Consider the following 22,356-nt stretch of genomic DNA (forward strand, 5'->3'; position numbering starts at 1 on the left):
CTCATCTTGTGTCCTGTTTAGACTGTTTAGACTTTTCTCTAATTAAATTGAGCAATTAGTTGTTTCATAGTATCACAGGCTCATTTTTATCTTGAAGGATAATTCCAATGAATTAAAACATACAGAGATATACTAAGGTTAACATTACATTTGTGATTATGATCAATAATAAATAATTGCCTCATTAGACTAATCATTGGGTCTTTAAAACAACAGGAAACAATAAAAAGTCACAATTGTCTACAGCTCAGGTGTCTTATTTTGTCTGACCGCCAAAAACATTCAATTAACTTCATTGCAAAACCAGAAACACATTTAATTTCTTCATTTGAGAAAATGAAAGCAGCAAATGCTTCCTCCATTTTTGCTTGAAAAATAATTAGAATGGTAAAAGAAACCATCCACAACTATTTTGATGATGAATTTAATTATATTAAAACAGACTTATCATTGTAGCTCTGACATCATGCATCAGTGCAGTTATGTCAAATGGGCCCCAGAAACTCAGGGTCCACTGAGGAGCTCTTTCAGTGATTTTAGCCTCATCTCACAGTCTTCCTCAGTGAATGCAGTTATTCATGCATGGCTCTATATCAGCACACAACATTTGCAATGGACAGTTTGGGTTATAATCAAATTGTTCCTCGATGTGATGCTTTGTGTTGGAAAAGTCTGTGTCAGCATCTATATAAATACAGACCATTGACTACAAGCAAAACTCTCCATTACTAAATAAAGTTAGAATTTATGGTCAATTCCAGTGTCTCTGTAGAAGTACCACTTCCATCCCTGTAGTGCAACAATACGGTAGGTCAGACTCTAATAGGGGCATGAAAGACTAAAGTTTGTTAAGCACTCATTCACTGCTGTGTGTGCATGCGCATACAGACATTTTCATCACCTCCTCTCCGCTGGATTTCGGCAGCCGGATGGAAAAAAGAAGGTGTTTGGAGAGTAATGTAATGTTCAATAAAACTAGAATTACCACACTGTGGTTGTATGCCTCAGACAACCAGTGCAGTTTCTCTAAACATATTTCTATATATGCTTTTTTTACACCAAAATCTAAACAGTTCTTCTTTGGGTTTAAGTGAAAGTTTGAACCGAATTGGAAGACCTTCCCTCAAGGCATTCTTAAGATATTGGGTTTACGAGAATGGGACAGATGGAGGGACAACCCAAAAACATGAGCGTGTGAATTCCAGCTGGGGGTGGTGTGTGGGGCAAACGCTTAAAAGAAACAAAGGTTCTCAGATGAGGAATGATGGTAGTAACAACGAAAATGAGATCAAATTATTTATAAACAATTCCTAAAGAATCGTGATTAGAATCACTCACAGCTTACAGTTGAGCAGACTTTATACAGCACTTCCCAGAGGTAACTTTTATTCTATTAATTATTCAAGTCCCTGTCTGACCTCAGTCTGTCAGAAACGTTTTCTTTCTCTTTTTGTTGATCAACCGTGGCACTGCTGCTGAATTTAAAGGGGACATAGCATGCCCATTTTACCACAAGTTGATATGGTTCCTTGGGGTCTTAATGAAATGTCTGTAACATACTTTGGTCAAAATACCACAAGGATCATTTAAAACAGCACCCTTTTTACCCTGTATAAAACAGCCCTCCACAGAGCGACCTGTTTTGACTGCCTGTTCCTTTAAATGCTAATGAGCCAGCTCCCCCCTCCCCCCTCTCCCCCCATGATTTTAAACGATATAAATTACATATTTTATATGATATAAATTATCAAATATGCATCCCATACTTTGTATTCCCCTTGTTGTCCTGGAGTTTTAATTTTCCCAATCACATAATTAAATGTCCCCTCTGCCCATCCACTACAAGCACACAAGCAGACAGACAGAGAGAGAAAGAGAGGTGGGGGGGCAGAAGACCATCATTTACCCCGAACCCCGACATTCAACGGGTACAACAACAAGCGGAGAAAGCAGAATCGCGGGCTGACCTTATATATACAGTCTATGGGGCTGACCAGCGGAGAAATGCTCGTCCCGTGTGAACAGCCAGGCGGCTGCGCGCATGAGAACGGCGCTGCGCTGCCTCGCAGCGGCACTTCCGCGTCCGGTGTAACCGGCGGAACTACTGTAACCCGGCATACAGTAGAGCTGAACACTGCGGAAGTCTTCCACACAGCTGGCAGTGTGGAAGACCACAGGTGAGCGCAGCCACCGCTCTCTGCCACGCAGCCGCCTGGCTGTTCACACGGGACGAGCATTTCTCGCTGGTCAGCCCCATAGACTGTATATATAAGGTCAGCCCGCGATTCTGCTTTGTCCGCTTGTTGTTGTACCCGTTGAATGTCGGGGTTCGGGGTTACAGTAGCGCTGAACACTGCGGAAGTCCTCCACACTGCTGCTGTGTGGCGCTGACACAAATTCCAGCTCACGCACGGGAGAGCGGCGGTCGCTCCCGAGCAGCTGCTGCAGCCTCCCAGTCCCAACGATCCACACAAATGCCACATGTGAGTGAATCGCGAGCTGACCAGCGGAGAAATGCTCGTCCCGTGTGAACAGCCCGGCTGCGTGCTTGGGAACGGCGCTGCACTGCCTCGCAGCCTCCGGTGTAAACCCGAAGTAACGAGTGTGGGGGACGGGACGGGGGGTGGGCCAAGACCATGTGTAGGAGACTTCCAGTGTATTGTTACGACACAATACCCAGGAAGCGCAATCGAGTCGCTCAAGCATGACGTTTCTGACTTAGAGGAACTATAACAAAACGCGCGAGTGTTTTTTCCCAGAGTTTTTGGGTTGGTAGACATGCCAGATACCCACATTAACCTGTAGAAGCACTAACAAAGTGGAATTTGCATGCTATGTCCCCTTTAAGAGCTTTTCTTGTGTGGTAACACTTCTTCCAATATCTCATGAGCTCTATCAACTATAGTTATAGGGAGGATGCAAAGCAAACATTCAAAGAAAGACATATAAAGATGTCAGAAATGATTACATTGATATCAATATTGAGCTCAGCTGAAGATATATGAGCAGGGAGACACTTCACAGTCCTGTTTATAAAACCTTTTGAGGACTATCTTGTCATGAGCGGACTGTGGGCCAATCCACTCAACTAGAGGGTTTTTCATCTAATTTCATAGAGAGAAACAGATGTGTTGAAAGAAAGACAGATGGAATTCCCACTCACAGAACCAACCTTCCCCTGACAGAGTTGAAGTCCCAGGTCTCAAGTGTCTAGCGAGAGCATGGCGCGATCAATGTCCATGAGGCAATGCGGCGGCACGTATTTCCCGCCGACGCGTTAAGATCGAAACTGCATGAGTGAGTGAAGTCACAGGTGGGTTCATTATGTGGAGCGTGAAGGTGTCAGCCTCATTAAACCCAAGTCAGATCGGTGGAGTGGAAAATAATCATACCACTGGGACTGCAGGCGTTCGCTGTGCAGCACATTTATCACTCTGCAAAAAAAGACATATATTATAAATTAAAGAGATGCTAGTTTCGTTATTAAAGAAAAAGACAATTATTTAAATGTACTTGTTAAAAACTGGGATTGTTCCCATCCCAGTCTAACACTTTGGTACAGGGCAAAATCTCACTGCGACATGGAATGTATTATGAATAATCATTAACCCAGAGGATTGTCATGCTGACTCTTCCTCCAGCACCATAGTTACTATAGGTCTAATACTTACAACATGGCTCGTAAAGGTTCTGGGTTAATACTCTGTGTGGTGTCTGCACGTTCTCCCTGGGTCCGAGTGGGTTTTCTCCTGGTGCACTGGATTCCTCTCACAGACCAAAGACTTGCCAGTTGATTAAGAATTGCCCACAGCATGAATAAATGTTTGTCTCCAAATGTCAGCACTTTGACAGACACGCTGTCGAGGGCGTACCCCGCCTATCACCCAATGTCAGCTGGGAATCGCTCCATAGAGGATAACTCGTATAGCTACATAAATTAACTAAAACAACTTGGATAAGGCCAAAGAAAGACTGTGGTTAAGGTCAAGAGCACATTCTGCTCGAAACCTCAGCCTCCAAGGGACATGGAGGCTGGAGTGCCCTTGTGTGGAGGCTAGGCTTGAGCCCCTCCTCTGACAGGCTCTCCTGCAGTGTGTGTCCATGTCAGCACAGTTGTAGCTCTGCCTGGTATAGTGATGAAGTCAATGTGACAGGATTTAGCGCATAATCGGGCAGATTTAGGACCTGATTCGCCCCTTCACACAATCGCAGGGCGCTCCCGACCGGAGGTAAATTGGTGCAGATTATCTGCCCAAATAATCCTGAGGTGTGAGGAGTTTACAAAATAATCTTAATGTTACAGATTGAGTCAGAGCCTCCCCGATCTCAAATCGCTAATATCAAACATTGATATTGACGGCTCCGACAGAAACCCGCTATAGCCAATGAGAGGGAGCTGAGCGGGAAGAGTCACCAACCGGATGTTGCGTACAACAATAATACATCCCAAATCACCGTCAACCCGGCTAAGAATTTAGTCTACGGAATCTGATTTGGTTGTTCAATGTGAATATTGGAGGATTTACTCCACTTTATTTTATTCTAACTGAAATAAAGTGGAGTGAATCAACCAACACTTTATTGAGCTGCCAGATTTTTGAATGGGATTTTCTGGGACGTTTAGGGCGACAGCAATACTTAATTAATATATGTATTAACGATGAAGCATAAATGTGGAACACTGAAGTCCACTGACTTTGTTTGCTTGTGTGCTGGGCTGACTCACAAGGAGAACCGTCTACTGAGATGCTGAAGGTTTGACACACAACGAGTAATGATACTAATACAAAGCACGTGCATTGATATGTCTTAGACATATTAAGTGGTAAATTACAGCAAGGTGATAAAACACGATATATTTGCTGAATTAAGCAAAACTGAAGCGAGGGCTCTCAGTGCAGGTGAGGGCAAAGTGAAAGCAGAGACTCAGCAGAACAGCGCTGAAGAATGAGGACTCTGGCCCGGCTATGTTTCCTTCAGCACTTATAATTGCAGTCTCAGAGGTTTTACACTATCTAGCATACAACCAGAGCTTCCCCAAGAGGAGCATCGTCCGGACAGAGAGTCTCAAGGTGCTCGTTCAAATGTTCTCCCCGTGTGTGAGCAAATACAACCTGAAACAAACTGGCTCCGAGCTTATGGGATTTCTCTCTGCAGGTTAATATGTGTCCCATCTTCCTCTGTTCCCCCCCAAGGTCAACAGAGCAATGGTATTGAGTCAGAGATATGGCAGCAGAGCTGAACTGTGCAGATAAAACATCTAGGTTACATCCCAGAGGATGTTCTGTACCCTGACTTGAAACACATTTCCACCTCATTCTATCCTGTGACAGAAACTCATAGATGTACTGTGATGCACTGTATGTGATTCTGAGGAGAATGTCTTGCCCTGAGGGGACACAGAACCATTTCCCACCTGTTTCTCTATTCTGAATTGTAACAGGTTGCATAATGTTGAATATTTTTTTTCCCTACTGAAGGTTTCATGGAGATATGGTGGAAAGTGGCAGCTTGTTAAGGGGGGAACTGACAGCAGACCCAAGAATCGTATTTTCTTTGATTTTGGAATCCAGCTCGAGTTGGCTGTATTTTTGAAAAGAGGATAACATTTGAACAATTCTGGCTTTTTTTCAAAGAGTACACAGGAAAAGAAGCAATATTGAAAATGCAAAGTTGCCTGAATTGCACTTAGGAAAAACAGGTCTGTATGTGAAGCATAATCAATCACTGTATATGTTCAGGAATACATTTCGGAATAATATGCAGAATACATCTAATATTTATCCTTTTCTCTTAACAATTATTTACTTCTACTTCAAAATGTGTAATTAAAGGGATAGTTCACCAAAAATTGAAAATTCACTTATTATCTACTCACCACTATGGTGATGGAGGGGTGGGCTGAATAATAATTCTATAGTCCAAGGACAGAGCTTTTTTTCTTTTGACAAAGTCACCTGGCCACCTCAGTCAGACAGCACAGATGCTGCAGCATGGTATGGTTGACATCACTCCACATGCTCGATTTGTTTAATAAGAATAATAATAATAATTTATAAAATAGCTAATATTGAATTTTAACAGTGCCCTCTGCTGGACCACAACATAAACTATGTCTGGCATCTGGTTTTTGACCGTCAGATTTGATTTGGAGACACTTTCCCATTTTGAAACTGGGGTGACTGCATAGACTCTCTGTGCTGCTGGGTTGAAGACGTAAGTGAAGCAGACACATTTTTAACAATTTGCCAAAACCTCCATATTATAAGCATCATCCACTGTCATGGCTGCAACTGTGTGGTTTATCTGAATCCGATTAATTGTTCAACTATACAAAACACATACAAATAGAATCATACAAAACTATCATCATTAATAATGTCCATATCCAACTCCCTCAAAGGCTTTAACTTCATGTATTATATGAGTGTAGACAGACATCTGCAACTTGACTGGTGAGAGATGGTATATATCACAAAGTATATATCACAGCGAGAAGTCTACAGCACAATGATGTGCTGATATCTTTCCCTCCTTTATTCTGTGTCCTGAACTGCATGCACATACACATCACTAATAGGACATTGTCCGGTTAACAAAACCAAAACCAGTCCTCAGAGTTTTGTTGCCTCTAGAATCTTTCATCATTCCGACAAAGCAGGAAGGTCTGCACAAGATCACTATTGACACAGCTAATTGACAAAAAAAGGGGAAGCCTGTTTCCACCCAGCCTATACACAGTGGAACACATTAAACATTAATAGGTTTTTCATATTTTCACTGCAGAATATTTCCAGTTTTTCTGCCTTCATGGCCTTTGACACTTCCTTTATTAAATCCCCCAGAGCGTTTAAAAGCTGACTTGAATGCAGAGTTGGAGAACTGACCTGAGACTGCAATAAACCTGTGAGGACTGCTGCCTTCTTTTGGGAAGAGCTGGCGCCGGATATAAATCCAGCAGCAAAGGAAAGTCTGCATCAATGGAATGGTAAATAAAGTTTGTCTGTCGGCAATATAGCTGACTATTCATTGAAGTCTAGCAAGTGACTTTATCAGCTTCAATAACGACCTGGGTCTTTATTTATCACAACTGCAGAAGGTGCCAGGGTTGATTTGGGCCAACCTGGTTGTTGCATAATCGGCCATATTTCATTACAAAGCCTCATTTTCATCTGCTCACTTTTGCCCTGATTCTCTGTCCTCTCATCCTGCTACGGGGCTGCACATGCACACACACACACACACACACACACACACACACACACACACACACACACACACACACACACACACACACACGCAGAAGTAAGCATGCATACACGAACGCACACACACACACACACAGAGTGATCAGAGCAGAGGCGTTGCGACATAGTAAATCAGCTTTTGTGCAGTAAAAAGTAAAAGATCAATTAATAACTTTATCAAACCATTTCTTCAACATGTAGAAAAGTGAGTTTTAACTGTTTAACTGCTTCACAATCTCCAGGCAGCATGTTACAACCACAGCTGGTCAGGCTAATAACAAGTTGTTATGGAGTAGCTAAAACAAAATGGTAAATGGTCTGTATTTATATGGCACCTTTTGAGTCTTGATGACCACTCAAAGTGCTTTACAGTACAGTTTTTGCCATTCACCCACAGATTCATACAGATCTGAATGACAAACTGATCATTACTGTGCAATTACTATCGTATAAGCAATACAAAACAAGCTTTGGGAGCAGCAGCCAGAGCTTGTTGAACTTTTTCCTCATAGAGGCTGAAGTACAACCTGGACCGAAACAAGAAAAGGATCTGGACTGAAAATGTAGGCGAGTACGACTTCTGTGTGGATCACATGATGCACGCTGATGCCCACAAAGGTTTTTCAACACACCTATAAACTCACTGAGCAACCTCCATAGAAATAAATGAGGCAACATCTATAAGTAGTTTTGGTGCAGAACTCAACCAACACACATTCAAATATACACTCAGTTTGATGCCTCCAATCTGCATGAACTGTGTGAGGAAACTTGACCCTTAGGGCCACCGTAGTTTGAAGTTCTCACCATGAACCACAATATTCAAGATTCACATCTGGCCTGGGACCTTTTCCATTTCCCAGCTCTCTAAATCCTCTAAATTTGAAACTGTCTGTTTCTGTCTGTTTAATCTCTCTTCCTGATCTCTTGGGGCCTGTTCTACTAAGATCCCAAATAAAGAGTGCTAAATTGAAAGTAGTATTTAAATGTGCGTTACTGGTTTCCGCCATGGAGCATTACGGAGAGCAGAGTGACCGCAAGCGCAAAGCGAATTTTTATGCCATGGAATTGGAGGTGTTAGTGGAAGTGGAGCTACAGCAAAGAAATATTAATATAACTCAAAGAATAAAACAGGTGGGGGGCCGGTGGAAGAGATGCCTCTGACCAATATTGAGCAGCTGCACTTCACTTTCTGTGGCACGAGCACTCAGGCGCGATACTCGGGCCATTGTAATGCAGGCTTTTGCAAAAAAAATGTAATAGGAAATAGGAAGACATAATGAATGTCAATGTAAATTTTTCTTTAGGCTTGAGGTAAGTTTTCTGTTCTGTAGTGGCTGTGAATGCTCAGTTTGGTTTGGCTGCAGCCATCTGTGCGCAACACTGTGCCGATTAGCACCTACCTTTCAAAAGTATTAAATATAGACACAGTCACAATCTCAGCAATTATTTTCAGGCTTTGTAAATCACAATGTTTGTGCTAAATTAAAGTGTTTGCATCTACTCCTCCAAATATTTTGGTAGAAACGCCCGACACTGCATATTCATTAAGGCAAACGTACTAAATGGACAGCGCGTGTTATCTGCACGCAATCCTCAGTGCGCACCGTTAGTAGATCAGCTTGCATGTTTTTTTGCGGGTGAAATCAAGTTTGCACACGTTTTTACACACGCAAACCTTTAGTAGATCAGGCCCATAGAGTCCATTGTAACACAAGGTAATGAATCTATAATTAAGCAAATCTTAAACCATATTCAGGTTTATAGGGCAAGCATGCATCAAAAGAGAACCCACAGCAATAACAGCCTGACACTACTAACTCTAATAAAAGTGTTTGATTCTCTCTTATAGTGTGAATAATTCAGCCTGGTAATAAATGAAAGCCACTCCGGCATCATCTGAGACGTCCACATATGAGCAGCAGAGACGTCTCCATCCTGTGGTTTTATTGTCCCCCGTGGCAGTCAGTGTGAATAAATTCACTGACCTTTGACCTTTAGCTGATGAAAGTTGAGCTTATCTGCTCCATCTCATTTTTGACAATTTAAAAACAGACCACTTATAGCACTGAGAGCCTATTTATAATGTGCTGTCACATCCTGCTTTGTCACAGCACATTATGAATGAGGATAAAAAACCCTCGGTCAGAACAGAGACTGCCCCCCCCACCCATTCCCGATAGACTCAATGAGATCAGTATGAATTAAAAAGGCGAGTGCACACTGTTAATTTCAATAAATATATTATCTTGCCACTCTTATAGCAGTTTTTTATCTTAGCATCAGTTTAAAGCAAACATTAATCACCTCAAGTGGCATTAACTCTTTCCACCGTGCTCAACATCTCCTCTTCGACAGCAATGCATGCAAACATTTCTTTTAATTGAGCTGTGGCTCCTGCCTGTTTCTATGCAGCTACTTGAACCTCCATCACAGGACCCGTGCATGAAAGCAAGGTAATAGAATACAGCCGCGGGTCATCACATTTAATAATATGACTCATCATTAACACAGCGATCGATCTGGCATAAGTGAAAAGAATACTTGAAAACACGGCTGGGCTGGAGACTAAGTGCTCCATCAGATAAAGGAGAGCTATAACTCAGTGGTGGGAGAGAAGGAGGCTGCAGCCGTTTTTTCTCACTCAAAAGACGGTTCAGATTACCACTCATCAGCTTCACTCCCCACAGACACAAAGCCACACACTCCAAATGCTTCCTTCCTCCAACAGGATGGGTGAGGTTGACCACTGACACCTGACAGGGCCTCATCTAGGATTTTAGCCACCAAAAGAAAGTCAGAGTTGTCTTTTCTTATATATTTGATCTTCACCCACCAAATTCGAATCAGTTCATCCGTGAGTCAAAGTGAATGTTTGCACCAACTTTGAAGGTGTTTCTGAGATATTGCATTCACAAGGCAAAAATGTGCTTTGTGAGGTCACAGCGACCTTGACCTCTGACGCCAAAATCTAATCCTTGAGTCCAACTTAACATTTCACATTTGTCATTTACATTTTGAAAACCGGGTAAACTGGCTATGGAATGTTGATAAGTTTCACCTCTCAACATGATCAAATAGATTTTCCAAGTTTATTGTGGACATAAATTTAAATAAACTCCAGAGTCCACTGGAAGCATAGCACATGCATTTCCAGTGGCTCAGATCCATCTCTACATAATATTTCAGTTTAGCACTAATGTAAAACTCTCCACTAAATCAGGTCATGACTGGTCATAAAGTGTGAAATAGAAGAGAAGTAACCTGTTAACGCAGACGTTTTTTTATTTGACAGGATCCTAAAGCCACTTGTAAACGTGTGTGAGCAGATAACTTGTAAGTATATACTGTACAACTCTGGGCTTGCCTCCAGTAAATTACTACTCCTGCCTGCTAGACACTTTTGGACCTTCCTAAGATTGTCAGTTCTATCCGTTAAGAATCATTATAGCCTCAGAAACTCACACACAGGCAAGAAGCTGAGGAGAAGGTGGGTCCACAAATGGAACGTTTGCCAACACTGCTAAGTATTTCATGCTTATTGTTACTGTCCCCAGGCGCTGAAGACTTTGAATCTTTAAAATGTTCTATGCAGTGATACTAGCCCTCAATCCACAGCCCTGCAGGGGATGCAATGTACTGCCAAAGACATTGGTGGCCATGGTAACGCCGACAGCCCCTCCCCATAAAGGCTCTAATTGATAGCAGCAGAAAATTAAGCATCAGACCCAGATCAATGGTGCTGTGTGCAGACAAACCGACAGACGGCCAGACGTTCGGCATTCACACAACCATGTGTGCCAGTCAAAGCTTCAGATATACGGTAGCTCAGCTGGGACAAACCATGAGACAATCTAAAAAGGTTTGACCTCAAGCTCACCCATTGAAAATATAACTTTTAGTAGATTTGATTAAATTTGTATGACACATTTATGTCAGATAACGTTATTTCCAATTATCTTGTCCTTCAGATTGTAATTTTCCATCAGACAAAAGTCCCATTCTGTCTTTTTTCCACCAATTCTAAATTACCCCACTTCACAGAACATTTGATGGGGCTGCCTCTCATTTAGTCAGACATCGCATTACTCTGCTGAAATGACTTGGAGTAAATCAGCTTGCTGCTAGAAATATAATTATGAATGATTTTTGCATTTAGCACGGCAGCATTATGTCCAGGCATGTCAATAAAACCTGAATGGTAGGTCGTTTTAATGGCTGTGTTTCAGCAGGTTGCAGTGGGGCTGACACTGAGAGAGAGAGTCTTCTCTGGAGAGAATGGCTTGAGAGAGGGAGCCATGGTACAACAGAAGCCAAAGCTGGAAGGGAGAGCGGTGCCACAGCCTCGCAGTCTGTCTGCAGACAGCTGGGGCGGACAGACAGCAGCTTTTTGGTCAACACACAGTGCTGGGTGAAAACACTCGCACAGACAGGACAGGAGGACCGCAGGGTTTTTGTCTTAGTTTTCTTCACTCTTGACTGGGTTTGTAACAGACGTGGCAGACGCACAGGCAGAAATGAAAGAGTCAGAGCGACAATGGGGATGAAATAATTCAGAATACAGTCCAAGATTTGATGCAACACTGAGCTCAGAGTGAAGAGAAATCCAGAGGAAGAAATGAGGGCGCTGTAATATTGGTGGATTTGAGCTTATCAGAGACATTTGACAATACAAAGCTGGATTACCAACTGGCCAAAATGTTCTAAGACCTAAGGACCCCAGGGCATCTAAAGCCTAAAAGCCTGTGCACACAGGAGGGTTTTCAGCTGAATTTCTAAGTAATACGTTCAAAGTATGGAGCAGATTCGCACCCAATTTAATCAATAGGGCTGTGTACACAGGCCATATAACAGTCCTTACCACATATCACAACCCAAAGTGTATATATATATTCTTCAAGCACATTTTCTTTTAGAACCAGACCAATAAATATGAGCCTGTCAAACATACACATATCAGTTTTGCATTTATGATTGCAGATATGCTACAATATGAACATTCATTTTACAGAATAATCAATGCAGGAAATGTTTTTATTTATGTTGAATTCAACTTCTTGCACGGCAGAGTGACAAGAGAGGGTGGGTGTCTGTCCGAGGTCTGCCTGCCTACTGAGGGGGCGGGAAAAAGTAGGTTTAGATGGTTCACCAGGCCACCGACCAGTGCTGCCAATGGTCAGTCCGACCGTGACAGACAAGTCAATGTGTGTGTGTGTGTGTGTGTGTGTGTGTGTGTGTGTGTGTGTGTGTGTGTGTGTGTGTGTGTGTGTGTGTGTGTGTGTGTTTGAGAACTCTTCAATGAGGCAATGGTGCAAAACACTTGAAGTTCAAGACGTTATTTGTGTTAACACAAATTTATCAACAAAAAAATGATTGAACTCCATCCGCTCTAGACTGAGGACAGAAAGATGCGGCTGGAAAATACAAATGGCCCTTCAGTTATCAATTTTTTTCATAATTTGTGCTTATGTGCTTATGTGAACACTTATTGAAAATGTCCCATCACATTATTGAAACTCTCAGATATCTGTCTCAGTCTTAAAATGCAGTATGTCTTATGCTCTACTCTCATCCTCTTTCTGAGTTTAACCGTGCAAACTGAACACAAGCACTCGACTGTTTACATCCTCAGCACGACTGCGCCCCCTGGGGAATAAAAGCCCTCAGCCTGGCCACATCTGCACTTTCCTCCGTCCACTGAGCAGCACGGGCCCATAAACAAGGTTCACGGCGAGATGAGAGATGATGCTTTATTTCCAGACACCTCATCCACCTGGACTATGGCTTTGCTTACTCCTCTGTTTCAAACGTATTGCTCTGTGTAGGGCTGCAGCAGCAGGGACAGGAGGTAGAGGTGAGACAGAGGAGAGAGGCTGGACAGTCAGAGGGAGAGGCCCAGCGAGAAGAAGGACGAGAAGGAGAGCGATATCCACGGTCATTATTTATGTGTTCAGAAGTCAATTACAGAGCAAACACAGCAGCAGTAATAAATATGGATCCATGCAAAGCTCCAGCGCAGCTTCAGTCAAAGGCTGTAAAATGCATTCACTGCAGAGGGAAGAGAACTGAGGGCAAAGAACACAAAACATAAAACATGAGCAGCTCCGCATCCAGGTCATCACATGATTTGAAAGAAAAATTCATGTTTTTTTCTTTTTAGTCCCTCTTAAGATCATTTGATACAGTGTGTGTCTTCCAAGCTAATTTTTAAAAGCACATTTTCACCCAAATCTCTACAAAACTATGTCTAAAACACAAAGCTTGCACAAAGTGAAAAGGTCTGAATAATTTCTGAAGCCAATATAAGTTATAAAGAAATATGAATTAATAAATAAATCATGGACGTGTCCTTTTAGAGCTTTCCATCAGCCGCCGACTCATGTGAGTCCAGCTGGTCACTTTGTTAGATTAATTTTTGATTCTAATTAAAGAGTTTTGATTAGCAAGTAGTGATTCTCCATGTACATTTTACAACCACATGCTTGTAAAATGCATATGCTGTGTGTGTGTGTGTGTGTGTGTGTGTGTGTGTGTGTGTGTGTGTGTGTGTGTGTGTGTGTGTGTGTGTGTGTGTGTGTCCAGCTCAAAGGTTTTGTCCTCACTAATATTAGTCACATTAAAAACATTAAAAATGACGTCCTCATTGGGCGGCCTCTGGCACCGAGCTGACAACAACACACAAGAGAAAGTCCATTGAAAGGCTTAAGGGATGAATACATGAATGAGCTTTATGTACATTGTGCTTCTTACAGCAGAGCATCTCTAAGACACATTGTAAACACACACTAGAGAACAAAATAGTCACAGTACCATGTCTCTTTCATATGAGGACAATGTGCCTCAGCTTCATTCTGTCATTTTGCAGTTTATCTCTGAGCAAATTAGTATATTTAGTAACAGCCTCTACAATGTGAAGCTTTTTTCAGTTTTATGTTAAAGCAACTTGAATATTCTTCTGTGTTTGGCTGTTGTCCTGAACAAACAGGGGAAATCATAACGCACAATGTTCTAACATTTTACCGACTGAATTCTTCAAAAAGAAAACTCATAATCACTTATGTAAATAACACTAAACTGTGGCCTTTATTTGAACCACAGAAGAAATTCAATTGAAAGAAGTGTTTTTCAGTTAGCTGAGCTGTAGAAAGCAGAGGAGGAAAAACATCTAATTAAATGAATCCCAGGACACCAGTGTGGCTCCGCTGTGGGAGGACGCCGAAATTGCATCAAGCAAATCTGGGGAATGGAACCCATATGGTTAATGGATGTGGGTTATGGCATTGTTTTGGAAGGCTCTGCAACACGCCGTCCTTCAGCTGCTGCAGCATCACAGACCTCCACAAATCATTACGGCGGGATAATAGAACCCACTTGATCAGACGCAGGAGGAAGGGGTGCCAGGGAGAGGAAGACCCGTCTGTGAATAATGATTACGGTCACCTTAGTAATATATCACCATCGGCGAGAAGATGACTTGGATAAGGGTGTCTGTCAGCACAGAGGCCTGACAAATTTCTGCACCACCTCAGATTTCAGTCCCACAGAGCCACCCTCCTCCTCCTCTTTGCATCCGCCCCGCCCCCGCCTCCATAATTGCTTGCTAAGAAAGAAATTAATCCACGTTGAAGGCACCCAAACACGTCTTTGTAAATTGGAGATAGCAGGTTGACCCTAGTGAGTCTTAGAGTGATGACACAGCACGTCACAGGGCCTCACTTCTCACTGATGTGTCCTGCTCGCTGAAGTTACCAGGAAGCTGTAACCAAGGTCGTGTGGGTGCAGTATAGGTGGGCCTGAATACTGGATGAATTCAATTAGTGCCTCTGCAAAGGCGAACGTGAGTGAAATGCAATAACTGGCCCGGACATGAGGAAGGGGCCGGACTGATGCTCTGGAGAGGCTGCTGTAAAATCCGACTGATAGACTTACTCTCTCCTTCGCTCCTTTCTTTTCACAGTTTCACTGGAGTTGGCAGCCTCCCGGGCCGAGCTGGGCCGGACCGTCTGCCAGGCACGAGGCACGAGGCATGAGGCACTCCATTTGTTACTCCCAGAAGGTCACTGAAGAGCGTTTTCAGGCCCTTCCTCAATGTCCGCTTCCGCCCTGCCCACAGAAGTCATTAAGATGAATAGGACAATATGGCTTCCTGGCTGCTGCAGCTAGGCGTGTGTGTGTGTGTGTGCCGCCATGACCTCTGGTAGCTCAAATTAGAGCGTCAGGAACTCATCTACTGCTATCGTCTGATGAGAGCAATATGCGAAGACTGTGATGCATGGGTGTCACACCGAGGTGATGCAGAAGTTGTCTTTGGGTTGAGGTGAAAGATGGCAGATAACTGGGAGTACATGTGATCAGTCAGTGGGAGCAGTGTAGTTACTGTTGAGGACCTTGAGGTCATGACCTCAGTTTTCTTTTCTAGTAATTACCAGGTTTTAGCCTCAACGTAACCAAGTCAAAATAGCTAAATAACTAAAGTCAACATAACCAAATAGAATCAATAACATCCGCATGTAAACTGTTGGTATTCATGTTTAGAATATACAAATTAATAAATAAATAAATATATAGAGTCACATTTTCGAAACTTGAATCTCACATTCAAACTGACACCTATGCACAGACAAAACACTCTAAAAAGTGTAGTTGTTTCTGATTTTACTTTTTATCTTATTTGTTTATAATCCTCTTCACATCCAGATAGGCATCAATAAAAAAAGTCTTCTGGGAAAAAAAGCCTTGCACCACTGCAACATGAATCATTTCATTTGGTCCGAATGGGAGCGTAGCTTCAAAAAGAGTGCTGATGGGGGGGGTGGGATGCATCCGGTGCGTTTTTTGCATTTTCTAGTTTCTTTCTAGCTTTTCCAGGATTACCAACCCTACCTTTAACTAGGTCTGTGCAACATGAATATCTCATAATCCTGATATAGATTTCTTCATATCCAGATAACGATACAATTTGTTACTTGTCACTCAAACCTTTTCTCATGTTAATTGTCTTCTTCCATCTGGATAATCCTTATTTCATGAATTGTGTGTTGTGTCTGGTGTTTATGAGCTCTCCACTGTCCTTTAGTGTCTCTAATCTGCAGCATCCTTTTCAAAGTAATAGTTTTCTCATATATGTTTAGACCAAGTAGCTCTTCTTGAGCTCCTTGTTTTGTCTCGGTCGGAGTCCTTCTCCTATTCTGTGTCACATTCACTCTCCTCCATGTCGCCTTAATGCTAATTTCCTGCCTGCATCCATGTTGCATGGGTGAACGCAAAGTGACTGTGAGAATGAAATAAACGATCATATGAAACCACAGACATTTTTTTCTATCGATATTCTATAATGATTATGATTGTGATTATTATTATGATTACATATTATTATTGTTTGCTCTGAACACACACAAATATCGTGAAAATTTTTGTTTTTAGGGGTTCTACCGACATGTCTAGAGTCATAAGTCAGTCAAATTTACACTATACTACTACGATAGGCTGAATTGACTCTGTGCTGTCAGAATCCCTAATGTCTATCTAATAATATTGACTTAATCAATTTAGAAATAATAGAAAAACTACATTATTTCAACTTTAAACTGCTCTTATCTCATGAGCAAATTGAGCCGATGATAGCCGTTATGAAAAGGAACTGTTACAGCAGCCAGAGCAGCAGGACTGTCTATGACACACATATGCTGGGAGGTGAAGGTGAAGTTTCACAGAGGGGAAGTTTTAAATCCGATGCTCAGACATTGACTCATTCTGGTTTTCCACAGGTGTTTTATAAATTGTTCCACACGATCAAATACTGACGACTGGAACAGGAGTACACGCCAGTATTAGCGAATACATGAAAGAGCGTGTTGCAAAGAAGAATACAAAATCATCTATTTTCTCTTTACACTGGACAAAACCAGCAGGTCGAAGAATTCAACGTATGTACCTTGTTGTCTTTGCAAATATGTAGTGCGCCAAAAGATTCTCACAGACACATTTCCCAGCTCTATATTCAAAAAATCAAGCGTGTCATTTGTGTTCGTGAAGACCAAATGATGTTGTTTTTACCCAGTGAGAGTTTACAGATGTGACCAATGACGCTGTGTATGTGCGTGTGTGACGATGTTTGTCGGTGTGTGTGTGTGTGTGTGTGTGTGTGTGTGTGTGTGTGTGTGTGTGTGTGTGTGTGTGTGTGTGTGTGTGTGTGTGTGTGTGTGTGTGTGTGTGTGTGTGTGTGTGTGTGTGTGTGGGCGCGAAGGAGAGAAAGGAGAGAAAAGTAACAATCAGTAGGTGGTGATCAGTGCTGATATTGTGGCTACAAACAAGTTAACATATGGACACTGACAAGCTAAAAATATCTAGCAGATCAGAGACGTCAGCTGAGTCTGTGTGTGTCAGCGTGCCAGCTCCAGACAAAAAGAGAGAGAGATGGACTGGATGGACTGAATTCATTTATGAATATATATATTATATATGACATAAATAAGTGTAAATTCCTACGTTAAAGCTTGAGGAGGAATACCATTATATGAGGAAAATAAAAGGACAAAATTGCCCCAAAAATCGCCCCCCCCCAAAATAAATTATAGACAATGGACAGAGCAGTAGAAAGTGACAAGCTGAAGTTATGGAATATTTTCCCTCACAGCAAAAGGACAAATGAGTCAGGATACAGAATGTCACAGAGCAGTGATTAAATGTGCTGCTGTCTGTGGTGAACGCCCTGCAACCTTTCCACACCAGAGAAATGATAGAATTTCAGAAACTTTTCTCAGTTCAAATAATGCTTCATATGAGCATTTTCTGATCTACCAACTCCAGGACAAGTGGGCAGCAATACTCCTGCTACCAGAACAGCATGTTTGTCACAAGGTCCTTATCCACAGGTCAGGTTTGTGACCAAACAGGTCGACTGATATGGTTTTATCAGTGCCGATACTGGTAATCGATACTTGGAACAGATATACTGTACATTAAGAATAACACAAAATCCAACACAAAACTAGTGCTTCATAAGGTCTACACACATAGCTGCAGTATTTTTTCCACCCGAATTTTATCAATAAATGTCATTAAGTAACTAAAGAACGGCAACACAACTGTAAAAAAGGTTTTAATAAAAACTGATTTTCTAACTTTCATGACGGCTGTGGTATCACACCGCACTACTTTAAACTTAAATCTAACAAGTGTATATTTGTATTTATCAGCCGTATGTGGTTCTCACATAGGAACAGTGTATATGCTACCTGGTATCCTTTTATCATATATAATGATGATAGTACATGACCACACTGTAACAGACGGAATCAGACATTTCAAAATGAATCGAATTTATCAACAATCTCATTTTTCATGAAATCATGACATTGCTTAATATCTACTTCAATAATCTGCAGGATTGATCATTGGTTGATTCTTACATTGACTGGTTTATTTGTTCATTTATTTGTTGGCGAGAACAGTCTCGGATTACAAAGTGATTGTATCAGGTAAAATAAATTATACTACACGATATTATAGCACAAAGACAAACTGCTATCGATCCTTCTGCAGATACAGTGCACAACTGGAAGAGAGAAGAGACTCCAGGAATAAGCGGCACCATCATGGTGTAGGTGTTACACCGGTGCACTGTAACATGCAGCTACACCTCTCAGAGCTCATTGCTCCGCTCCTTTCTCTGCGAGAGAGCTCTGGGCAGTTAACTAATTACAAAAGCCATCTTAGATAGTTAATGCAGAGTAATGGTGACAGGAAGCAGCACTGGAAATAGCACCTGTCGCCTGGGACAATCGTAAATCCCCAGAGACAGTGCACCAAAACCAACACAAGGGACAAGGGAAGAAATGCATGTTAGACACTGAGGCAGGAAACGTGTTGCACCGGACTTCTCAGCGCTCCACCTCTGGAAATGCCAAGGTGGAGGATCTGAGGATGAAAGTGGCAACGAGCACAACGTTGCAAAGACACTGTGACAGGGCTGGAACCAACATCAGACAATGGATGTGGAGGGAGATTCATGACAGAGAGAAATACACCGAAAAATAGTTTAACAATGTGTAAGTTTGAGCTGTTTCACACTCTGCTGAGTGCACGTTAAGATTTATTTTTATTGTCTTTAGAAATTACATGTTTGATCAATGAGCTGCAGCAGCAATATAACCACCCTGCAAGGAGGCTCACTCAAGTTTCTTGTTTAGAAGATTGTTTCCATCCTGACAATGCCAGGCTGTTGTTTCAGTATGAATATTATACACAACAGTATGGAGAGCACTGTAAACTCACCATGGACCCTGGCTGAACACTGTGTGGATGTGAAGGGATCTTTGAACTGCGTTTCATCCTGCCTCTTGTGCACAAAGAGCATATTTTGGCTGATTGTAATTCTTCATTTAAAAAACAAAAAGAGAAGTTTACCTGTGCAGCATCCTCAGCGGGACACGGCGCCTATCCCCTTGCAGCCAGAAGGAAGAGCCGGGATGCAGCGGAGGTCGGGCCGCTTCTCCACATCTCCCGCGGAGGCTTGTGCGTCCAGGTGTCGGCGGTGTGGAAGTCAAGGGGGCTCCAAGTCTGTGGTTCCTCTCGCGCAGGAGCAGCCAGGTGCGCACAAAAAAAAGCAGCAACAACAACAACATGCAGAAAGGACTCAGTGCGCGTCCCGTCGTGCGCGCTGGGTTCAGTGCGCGGTGGAGGAAAACATAACAGGAGTTCCTCTCAAGTCCACGCGTACCGGAGCGCCGTCCTCCTGCACCCCGCGGACCAGTGTGGTGCGCTGTTGTGGACCGCGGACTGACTGGAGGAGGCTGCGCTGGGAGAACCGGGGCGGGTTCCTGGAGGGCGGGAGGAGGAGAAGGGAGGAGGAGAAGGGAGGAGGGCGGATGCGCCAAAGATGCTCAGCTCATTGTGGAGATTGGTTAAAAGTTTCTCTAAGAGCAGCCGGGAGTCATTTGGTTTCCACATTTCTAACAGGGTCACGTTTATTCGACAGTTCAGGGTTGAGCTAAAAATGATATTATTTTGCTACATGAACATGATTCTGTTCTGATGAAAAGAGGGTTAGAATATATTCTGACAAATGAAAAAGTTAAACATAGTAGTCTGACATGGAAGTGTACTGGTCTATAAGCTTTAAAGGAACCCAAACACCTCATCACCACCCATCCATTATGATGCCATGCCGCCTCCCATGGGTAAATCATTTTCATATATTTTTCGATCCCTGAAATTTAAAATATACATTTCCTGTCTGACATTTTTAAAGATGGGCTTCACAGCAGGTGAAACGTTGCAGGTCGATGTACATCGGGTGTGTTCTGCATACTGTGACATCCTGGAATATACATCACTGCAGTGAGGTGAGAAGTTCAACCACCGCACTTGTTTTCTGTGTGGGAATAAACATTATCTTCAGAAAATGTATGTGCATTTTTACACGAGTGTGTTTGTGTGTGTGTGTGTGCTTTCTGCAGATACAGCATTTTTGTTTTCCCTTATTTTCCCCCCTCACATTTTCTGCGATGTGGAGATGATGTTATATCATGTTTCTCTTAGTCTGCAATCTCCTGATCAAACAGAAGCATGTGTGTGTGTGTGTGTGTGTGTGTGTGTGTGTGTGTGTGTGTGTGTGTGTGTGTGTGTGTGTGTGTGTGTGTGTGTGTGTGTGTGTGTGTGTGTGTGTGTGTAAGAGACAGGAAGAGATTCAGCATTTCAGCTTACATATAACTTGAGTGTGGAATAAAAAATGGATTTCATGTCATATCAACAGTATGTGAGCTCGCGCTCTGATTGCCTGTATCCTCCCAGATAAGCTGTCAGTCTGACACAGCATTTCACTTTGCTGGTAAGCAGCTCAATCTGCCTGTGCAGGGGTCCTGCTGCTTCATCCCACCCTCACGTCACTGAAGGTATCTGAGGAAGGCTGTGTGTCTTTGCACGCCTGCGTAGGACCAGATGGTCCTGCGTAAGAACTTTAAATTATTCAGCCGTCCCACAGCAGATTGAAGCTGTCATGTGTAAGACAACTTGGCCGGCCTCTTCCTGTGCCGGGGAACACCGGCAGATGAGCGAGTGCAGCTGCCGCAGAGATGCTACCAAGTTATGCAACGCCATATTGAAATTTCTCTAATGCACAATTTAGGCCTGGCTCACAATTTACTGCAGCGATGGAATGATTTCTTTTTCAGAGCAGATTCAGAGTGTGTTATGCTTTCACAGAGAGGGATGAGAATCATAAATTATTCACCTGATCCAGCTTTTATGTGTGAATGCTAAGCTTACAGCAGCGCTGGCACATCCAGAAACAAGCAGTTAAGCTTTTTAATAGATACACAGCGTCCGTCTGTGCCGTTCTCAAATGCATCACATTAACTAAGAGTGTGTCAGACACAATTATGGAAATGACTGAAGTTGGACAAGAACCGGTGGAAAGCCATAAAACAAAACATTGTCATAAATTTTCTGAAAGACATCATGTGGATCCTTAGATGTTTAATGTGCTTCAATTACCCACACTGGCCATTAGTGATATTAGAGTGAAGCTTTACTGATGGCAGGGGTCATGATTAGAACCATAATTTAGCAGGATAACTCCCGTCACTTTAACACAGCCATTGACACTATAAATACACGCCATTACCAAATACTGCTGTATAATATATCTCTACATTACGGATGATGTATGTTCCACATTTCAATTTCTCCTCATTTGCTTCCAACTTACACCAGCTGTGCAAGGCTGAGATGTTGTCAAGGTTGAGATGATCTGAACTGAGCGTCACGGATGTGGTGTCGTCTGTATTTTTGTTTGCCGTCACAGTGTGGGTTGGTTGGGTGCTGGAGGAGCTAATCCTTTCAAAACAAGATGAAGAAATCCACTTCACATGGAGCGTGCTGTGTGTATACCTGAGTGTGTGTGCTGTAATCATCCTGAGAGTGGCCCATTAATCCAGTTGGGGGTTGGTGCTTTGATCTGTGGTTGAGTGGCGATACAGCGAAGCTGTCGATCTCACCTCCTCCGCTAAGAAACGCTCAAAATTAGGAAGGAGGCTTCTTATGTGAAATGGGTTAATATCACCTCTTCAGTCGAGAGGCCCGTCCCACTCGTACACAGCTTAGACAC

General features: G+C 42.7%; 1 protein-coding gene across 1 annotated transcript in view; it reads right to left on the reverse strand.

Moving 5' to 3' along the window:
* Nucleotides 1-20,036, reverse strand: part of LOC118099494 (heparan sulfate glucosamine 3-O-sulfotransferase 5) — a 76,082-nt gene extending 56,046 nt beyond the window's left edge. The window contains exon 1 of the mRNA XM_035144149.2: nt 19,656-20,036. The gene's annotated coding sequence lies outside the window, so the exon portion shown is untranslated. The remainder of the gene's footprint in view (nt 1-19,655) is intronic.
* Between the last annotated feature and the right edge of the window lie 2,320 nt (nt 20,037-22,356).

The sequence above is a fragment of the Hippoglossus stenolepis genome, chromosome 20, assembly GCF_022539355.2.
Source record: "Hippoglossus stenolepis isolate QCI-W04-F060 chromosome 20, HSTE1.2, whole genome shotgun sequence".
NCBI lineage: Eukaryota > Metazoa > Chordata > Actinopteri > Pleuronectiformes > Pleuronectidae > Hippoglossus > Hippoglossus stenolepis.